This window comes from Dama dama, chromosome 3 (assembly GCF_033118175.1).
Source record: "Dama dama isolate Ldn47 chromosome 3, ASM3311817v1, whole genome shotgun sequence".
Taxonomy (NCBI): Eukaryota; Metazoa; Chordata; class Mammalia; order Artiodactyla; family Cervidae; genus Dama; species Dama dama.
Window position 1 is genome coordinate 35,752,789 of NC_083683.1, and position 9,147 is coordinate 35,761,935.

Consider the following 9,147-nt stretch of genomic DNA (forward strand, 5'->3'; position numbering starts at 1 on the left):
TAACTGAGGCTGGCTTTCAAATAATCCATAACTCTCATGCATTTAGCTACCAATTAGTCCTGAGAGTATAATAAAGAAAAAGAACAGATAACATTTACTATGTCTTAAGTATGTACCAGTCAGTGTGACATCATTCAGAATTCTTTGATGATCCTATTAGGAGAGTAAGACTGTATCTCCATTTTATGTAAACTCTCACTAAGAGTCAGGATAATCTGCTCTGGGTCACCCAACTGGTAAACAACAGAGCTGAGATTCAAGCCCACATCTTATTAAGTTACTACTAAATACAGACCTTAGAGAAGAGAAAAACCACATGGATATTTTTCCTGATAAGCATGAAAGCAGTCTTCCTGATGAGACTTCCAGTTAGGAAGGTACTTTCTTTTTTTCAGTACCTGAATGTACTTTTGACCCCCAGGATACAAGTTTGAGGAAGAGTAAGCAGTATTATTCACTCTTCCTGCTATCTCAAGAGCCCCTACAGAAATTAGGAGCCAAAAGTAGTAAAAAAAAAAAAAAAAAAAGAAAGAAAGAAAGAAAGAGAAGGGACAGACATTGTTGAAGGAGAAATAGAATCAACTTAGTAATAAAGTCTTTTCAGAAATGTGCTTTGAAGAATTTAAACGTATGTACATGTTGCTCCAAAAGTGATCAAAAGTAAAATTCAAATACTGTACTTGCCAGGACTTGTATTTTACTCACATAGAGATAGAATTTGTACAAAATATGAAAGAAAGTGAATAAGAGTTCTTTCTCTCATTTCTCAACAATCAGCTTCCTAAAGCACCTCATAATAGGTTTTTCAATGTCATGAACACAGGAATCCATGACTTTATACTAAAGTTCAGAAAGCCCACATTCTATATGCACTCACCTAAGGTTATGAGTCAAATGACAAACTGTCCATTTTATTCCCAAGTAGGAACATTCCAGTTTTCTCTGAATTGTTACACATATATTGTCCTTTCAGTCTTTCCTTACAACAGAGTATGGTGATAAATCTCTTTGCCTATATGGAATCAAGATATTATTCTTAAACAACAAAGACTGTAATTGTATTAGCAGCACAATGAGTCACCCTATCACTTATATCCTGAGTAAATGTGAGATGCATCTGTTGAAATGGAATCCGTGGGCTCCCTTTAATGGGCCAAATGTCTCCAAGGACAGAATAGTGGGAGGAAGTGATCCAGCTGCTCAGACTACAAATCTTTTGTCCTTGAAAGAAAAATCAGGAAAGCATCCTGTAGAAAAAAAAAATAATTGTATGTACTTTACCTTGGGAAAAGATTAACAAAGCTTAGTGAGAGCACTGGTCATTTGACTAGTTCTATTTCTATTATTCCTCACAAGAGGTATGGCAAGAGTGAATTTTCCTCCCTGATGTGTTTCTCAAATTGTGATTTTCAAATTTCTTCAGAGATACTTCAGGGGGCCAAAAGAGAGGCCCTACTCCACTGCCATTGCTTCTGCAAAGCAGACACAAGTGCGCGCACACCCACACACACACACACACACACACACACCACCACCACCACATTAAAAAAAAAAAAAATCTCACCAAATGAATGGAAAGAAGAGTATAGTAGATAAGGTACCAAGGGAAGAGATGAAGCAAATGTTCCTTAGTGTGAAAATTAAAAAAAAAAAAAACACAGCATAAAAATCACTGCATAAAGTAGGGCCATCTCAGCTCTTTAAAACAGCTCAGGGCTGCTCTGAATGGCCCTATGCTCTGCTCAATCACTTGAGTCATGCCCAACTCTGTGATTCTATGGACTCTAGTCTGTCAGGCTCCTCTGTCCATGGGATTCTCTAGGCAAGAAAACTGGAGTGGGTAATCTGAAAATGCCCTTGGACCAGGGCAAGGCTAGCTTGTAAGAGGAAAGAGGCTTTTCTTCATGAGAGAAAGTTGGATGGGAAAGGAAAAAGGGGGCCTATCTGAGAAATGGAATACTTCCTGCCATACCAGTAAACAAGGATGTCAAATCAACAGCAGTTGCAGCCACCGTGGATGGTGAGCTGGTGAGCCCTGAGGGAACTCAAGATGGAAAGACTATCTGCCATCTGGCAGCCACCAGGCTACAGTCACTCCCCATGGTGAATCCTGAGGAAACTCAGGGTGTGAAAACTCAGGAAACTGGCCCCAGATGGCTGAGGTACATATCACAAGAATGATTTCACTGAGCCCCAGACTCTTGCATTTTTGCATACATAGAAAAGCACTAAACTCCTTAACTTGAGATACCTAATTTTCTTTAATTAACTTCATCTTTTGATATTTGACTACCTGCCCTTTGTTGTAAAACTTCTATATAACCTAGCTCCCCTGACCCTCACCACCACCCCACCCCTGCCCTCCACCACCTCCTTGGAGCAGTTCTCTCAGGGTTACTTAAAATGCAGTCTCCGGGGCCTGAAGTCATAGAGTGAAGTAGAAGTCGCTCAATCATTCCAACTCTTTGTGATCCCATGGACTATATAAAGTCCATGGAATTCTCCAGGCCAGAATATTGGAGTGGGTAGCCTTTGCCTTCTCTAGGGGATCTTCCCAACTCAGAGATCAAGTTATAAAAATTTCTCACCACATAAAACATAACTCTCAACTTTCAGACTGTGGATATTTTTTTAAGCCCACATACTCTATAGTTGAAAGGGAGCTTGCACAATAGTTGTTCCAAGTTCCCTAGGGTTGACACTCCTTCCTGTCATTCTCACTGCCCCCAACATCACTGATGTAGGCGGAGAAGGCCATCATCTAGTATCTTCAGGAAGATCGTGACATTGCTTGCCTCGACCCTCGCATGCATGCCCCTGAGGGAGGAAACCTCAGAGGACAAAGGACACATTCGAAAAGCTGTGCCTCCCAAGTCACTCACCTTGCCCTGAGAGAGTCAGGCTTCATTACTTTTCCTATTCTGCCAAAAGCAGTAAAGACAAGAGGGAGGGAGCCCAATGCTGCTGAGGGAAGGGAGTGGCAGGGGCACCACTGAAGATGACAGAGTAGGTCTGGCAAAGGCCCTGGCAATTGCTGAATGTGCATAGAGGTGCCTACCTTGGTGCAAGCAGCAGGAGAGAAAAAAAAAAAAAAAACCAGGCAAGCTGAGCCGCTTGGAGCAGTGGCAGACAGCAAGGGCATGCAAGGGAGTAAAGCAGACTCTGAGCAGTGTGTGCACGATATACCCAAGGAATCGCACTCTCCTTGCCGTGAGTAAAGATGAAGTGGGAAATGCCTAAAGGATCACCTAGGGATTTCATGATTGAAATTAGCCACCGAAAAGACTGGGGACCTCTTGGGAGTTTTGTTAACAGCAGGAAGATCATTATCATCACATCTTAATGAGCATTTATTGGACAGTTGCTTTGACCCAAGCATTGTGGTAAACCCTGTGCATGCTTTTTCTCCTTAGTCCCAATAACAGCTCCGTATGGTACTGTACTTCCCTAGAGTGCTGCGGCCATTTTACAAAAAAAAGAAAGGGAAATACTTGGAAAGTTAAGAATATTGCCCAAGATTACATAGCTGGCACATGGGAGAGTGAAGACTGGTTCTCAGGTCTGTCTTATTTCAAAAGTAGACTCTTTAAATAATGGTGAAGTACTAACAGCAGCCCTGCTTTGGTGCTCTTCTTAGGGTTTTTATGAACATTCACATTTGCCCATCATTCATATAACAAAGACTTATGAGAACCTACTATGTGCTAGGCTCAATGCTGTGCTCAGCATTGGTGAAACATTTATGGAAATGTCAGCAGAGTCCCACATCTTTTGGAGCTTTCAGTTTCGTGGAGGAGACAGATATTAGTCAAATAGTTGTAAGCATAAATATAAAATTACACCTGTGATAAATGTTATGCAGGATTTTGAAGTACATAACATGGGTCTTCACATAATCTGAAGGTTCCCTACAAAAGGCACCAGTGAGTTGACAATGGAAGAATGAGTAGAAAATAACTAGGTTAAAGGGTGGAGCTGAGAAAAGCATCTTATCTGGTACTAAAGACCTGTGGGGGGAAGGGAACTGGACTTAGTGGAGGAAATAATTTTTGGAAAGGATGGTGATAGTATCTTGACTACAGAAAGAGAGATAAAGTATCTACAGAGGATAACAGGAGAGTCTTGCACAGGTTTCAGTGTTGATAGGAAGGATTGTGTTATGTTAGTCACTCAGTCATATCTTACTCTTTGCGTTCGTATGGACTGTAGCCCACCAGGTTCCTCTGTCCATGGGATTCTCCAGGCAAGAATACTGGAGTGGGTTGCCATTTCCTTTTCCAGGAAATATTCCCCACCCAGGGATTGAACCTCGGTCTCCTGCACTGCAGGGAGATTCTTTACTGTCTGAGCCACAAGGGAAGCCCAGGAAGGATTGAGTAATGATAAATAGTCAACACTTATCTTGCTGGTTGTATGCAAGACAATGTTCTTTACATATATTTACTCATTTAATTTTCCTTATTAGCCTCTGCAGATGAGGTATTTATTATTCTCATTTTACAGATAAAGAAATAGAAGCAAAGAGTTTAAGGAACTGGCCCAGATAGTCCACGTCAGAGCTACAGGGTTCTTGTTCTTAACCAATATAGACTCCTACTTCTATCTCTTATAGAAAAGGGGATGAATATATTAGAGAAAGTATGATCAATAGGTTAAGATAGTGGTTCTTAAATACCAGGGTACATGAAAATCAACAGGTGTGCCCATTTAAATTCAGATATCCATGCTCTCTCCACTCCTAAGTTTCTGAATCAATAGGTCTGGTCTTTTTCCAATATTCAATCCAGATAATTCCCAATGCAAGTGCTCCAGGGACAAAACCTAAAGAAATACTGCTTTGCTTTAACAACTAGGAAGGGTAGCTGCAGATATAGGAAGTTTGGTATGTTTGGTATAGGACCTTGGGAACGTCTCTCTCCAATGGCCTCAGTGTATTCTGTGAAGTATAATAGAGCACAGGTGTCATCTGAAAGACTCTGCTTAACCATGAAACAATTGAGAACAACCCATTGTTGGCTTTGAGAACCACTGCCCCAGTGAATGGCTCCATTTCTGGTCCATTCTGGTCCCAAGAGTGGCTAAAGAAAGTTCTATGTCTGTAGCTCAAGCAATCACAGGAAGGAATGTATATTCTAGTTCAGTTTAGCTCAGTTCATTCACTCAGTCGTGTCTGACTCTTTGCGACCCCATGAATCACAGCACGCCAGGCCTCCCTGCCCATCACCAACTCCCGGAGTTTACTCAAACTCATGTCCATCGAGTCGGTGATGCCATCCAGCCATCTCATCCTCTGTTGTCCCCTTCTCCTCCTGCCCCCAATCCATCCCAGCATCAGGGTCTTTACCAATGAGTCAACTCTTCACATGAGATAGCCAAAGTATTACAGTTTCAGCTTCAGCGTCAGTCCTTCCAATGAACACCCAGGACTGATCTCCTTTAGGATGGACTGGTTGGATCTCCTTGCAGTCCAAGGGACTCTCAAGAGTCTTCTCCAACACCACAGTTCAAAAGCATCAATTTTTCGGCCCTCAGCTTTCCTCACAGTCCAACTCTCACATCCATACGTGACCACTGGAAAAACCATAGCCTTGACTAGATGGACCTTTGTTGGCAAAGTAATGTCTCTGCTTTTTAATATGCTATCTAGGTTGGTCATAACTTTCCTTACAAGCAGTAAGCGTCTTTTAATTTCATGGCTGCAATCATCATCTGCAGTGATTTTGGAGCCCAAAAAAATAAAGCCTGACACTGTTTCCACTGTTTCCCCATCTATTTCCCATGAAGTGATGGGACCAGATGCCATAATCTTAGTTTTCTGAATGATGTACATTCTAAGGGTGAAACAAAGTAGGACCTTGTGGTACTTGGGTCAATCCATGCCCCCTGTTTCTTGTTTGTAGGGAGTAGCCTTCAGCCTTCATGGCCTTCCCTGAGTTCCAAAGAGCAGGCTGAAACAGTTGCTAATCAGAGGAGGCAGGGGTGTAGAGACAAGAAAGGAGCAGCCAAGAAATGATAGAACAGTCTTGGGGCAGAGTCCCGGCTCTGCCTCAGGAATACACATAACAATATCTTTGGACACTTCTGTAGAACTAAGAAAGAAGTGAAAGTGTTAGTTGCTCAGTTGTGTCCAACTCTTTGCAACCCCATGGACTGTACCCCACCAGGCTCCTCTCTCCATGGGATTCTCCAGGCAAAAATACTGGAGTGTGTTGCCATTCCCTTCTCCAGGGGATCTTCCTGACCCAGGGATCGAACCTGGGTCTCCTGCAGAACCCAGGGCTCCTGCATTGCAGCCCAATTTTTTACCATCTGAGCCACAGGGAAGCAAACCCTCAACAAATGAAAGATATTAGTGCTCTTCATTTTAGATTAAAGGAACCAATGAAGCTTTTCAAGAGACCACCTGAGGCCAGATTAAAGGACTCACAGAAACTCATGGGACCATCTAAGGCCAAATTAAACACGTGCAGGCTCTTTACACACCCTAATCCTTATCAGCAACCTGCCCTTGAACCACTGCTATAAAACTCCTCACGAAATCATCCCAGGTTGGAGCACACAGTTTTGAGAGGCATGAGCCTGCTGTGTACCCATTTGTCTGGCAAAGAAATAAAGATATTCTTTTCTACTTCATCTAAAGCTCCATCTCTGAGATTTGAATCAGCACTGGTGCAGAGGCTGAGTTTTCAGCATCAAGAGAGCCGTCAGAAGGCCAGATGATTGAGGAAAGACTAGATGCAGAATGGAGATAAACTAATCAGCCAAGGATAGCTGCAGGCTTGAGGCAAGAGGGAATCAATAAGATCCAGAAGTGGAAAAGATGTACTTATGGCTGAAAGGGAAGTAAATGGGAGACTTGGTTTATGTACTGTGTCCTGGGTTGTAATGGGCATTGTTTAAAACTTCTTTTATCCCAGAATTATTTCCTAGAACTTCCTACTGGGCCTTTCAGAACACTGATATAAACATTTGAAAAACTGACAGGGGCAAGGGGGAACATCTGTGGTCTGTAAATTACACAGCTAATGGCCTTTCCCTGACTCTTGTGAAGTGAAGTGAAAGTTGCTCAGTCATGTCCGATTCTTTGCGACCCCATGGCCTACACAGTCCATGGAATTCTCCAGGCCAGAATACTGGGGTGGGTAGCCTTTCCCTTCTTCAGGGTCTCTGACTCTTACATCACCAGAAAATACAAACCAACACATGCTATAGGGATGTAACCAGCAGTAGGGAAAACTTTCATTATCAGGAATAATTGCCCAACTCCCAAGGATTCAGCTAAAGAAGAGAAAACATTCTGTTTAATGACTTTTCTTAGTTCTTTCAATGGATTGTTCTCATCGCTTATTTCAATCACCCCCAAGAAGCAAATCAAAACTGGAGTCAGATTTCAAGTTCAAGCAACTCTCGACTATCCGTATATTTCACAATTTATAATCCACATGAACCCAAAAGTGTTACTTAGCTAACCACTCCCACTGCCCCCTCCTCTTTACCCAGAAATAACTTCCCTGGCACCTTTAACTGGAAGAAAATGCTTTTCTTTAATTTAACCTTGTAACCCTTCAGCTTGCTACCATGAAATTAAATAGTCAACATTCAGGCATATAGAAGTCTTCCGCTTTCTGGTCCCAAATGTAAGGAGTTTGGAAGTCCCCATTCTGTCCTAACAACAAGTAAAAAGCTAAACAGACTGAAGAAGTAGCAACTCTTCTTGTATCCAGAAGAGAGTGGAAGAGAGAGCAAAAGGCTGCTGTTAGGATTGGAGAGATGGGCTTCCCTGGCGGCTCAGCGGTAAAGGATCTGCCTGCCAACAGGAGACAGAGGAGACTCAAGTTCAATCCTTGAGGCAGGAAGATCCTCTAGAAGCAGAAATGGTAACTCATTCTGGTATTATTGCCCGGATAATCCCATGGCCAGAGGAACCTGGCAGGCTTCAGTCCGTGGGGTCACAAAGAGTCAGCCATGACTGGGCGCCGCAGCACACACGCACAGGCCTGAAGAGGCGGGTGAACGTGGAGTCATGGCTCACAGGAGCAGAGACTCTGGAGCAAACACCACCAACGGGGTTCCCCAGTCAGTGCTGCGGCAGGAAAACCCGAGCTGTACGTAACGAACGCCTGGAGGCTCCGTGTGGGCAACTCTGAGAGTTAAAAACTCGAGGGGGACCCAGTCACAGGAGGAGCCTCACAATATCGCGAGAAGTAAAAGGGACACCTCTCACCCCATGAAAGTGACCTGGCCACCGCAGGTAATGTCTCCACCTCTCCACTCCTCCTGAGCTGAGGGGAAGAGGGCAAACTTCACTCACTAAGTTGAACTAGAGACAGAACCCCCCTGGGTGACCAGGGGAGAATGTCCAGGAACTGAGGCCAAGCTGAAGCTGCCATCCCTGGCTTCGCGGGCAGTCGGCCCACCCCTTCGCAAGTGCCTCAGACAGGACTCTGTTCTGTTTCTCCAGCAAGGAAGCTTCCTGGAGGCCCCACCGTCTCCTGCCCTGCCACCGTGAGAACGGCCAGAGCTCAGCCATGTGTGCCCCTCATCCTGTCGAGGGGAAGAGTCAGAGAGTTCTCATTAGAAAGCCTCACCAGAGCTGATGGAAAACAGGAGAAGAAAGAAGAAAACTGCAGAACAGTCCCAAGGATTGTAGGAAATAATTTAAATAAACATTACATAACTTATTTATACAAATATATATATACCCAATACATATTGTATATATCATAAATATATATGGATATGCACGTCTGTGTATATATGTGGATGTGTATATTTTACATATATATATATTTTATAGAGAGAGACAAACACATACATACATTTTATAGAGAGAAGGAAATAGCAACCCACTCCAGTATTCTTGCCTGGAGAACTCCATGGACAGAGGAGCCTTGTGGGCTACAGTTCAGGGGTCGCAGAGTCTGACATGTCTTAGCAACTAAATAGCAACATACATATGTATTACATATGCATATAAAATATTGCCCTTCCTCCCACCCAATATATATGGGCTCTGACTTTTTAGTATATAGCCAAAATACTCAAGAGAATTCAAATTAAAACCACAGAGCAGATCTCTAGCAGAATAGGTGGATGTTGTCAAAACTTGATTTTCAAGTCCAAGTTTAAAAGCTGATCCGGCCCATG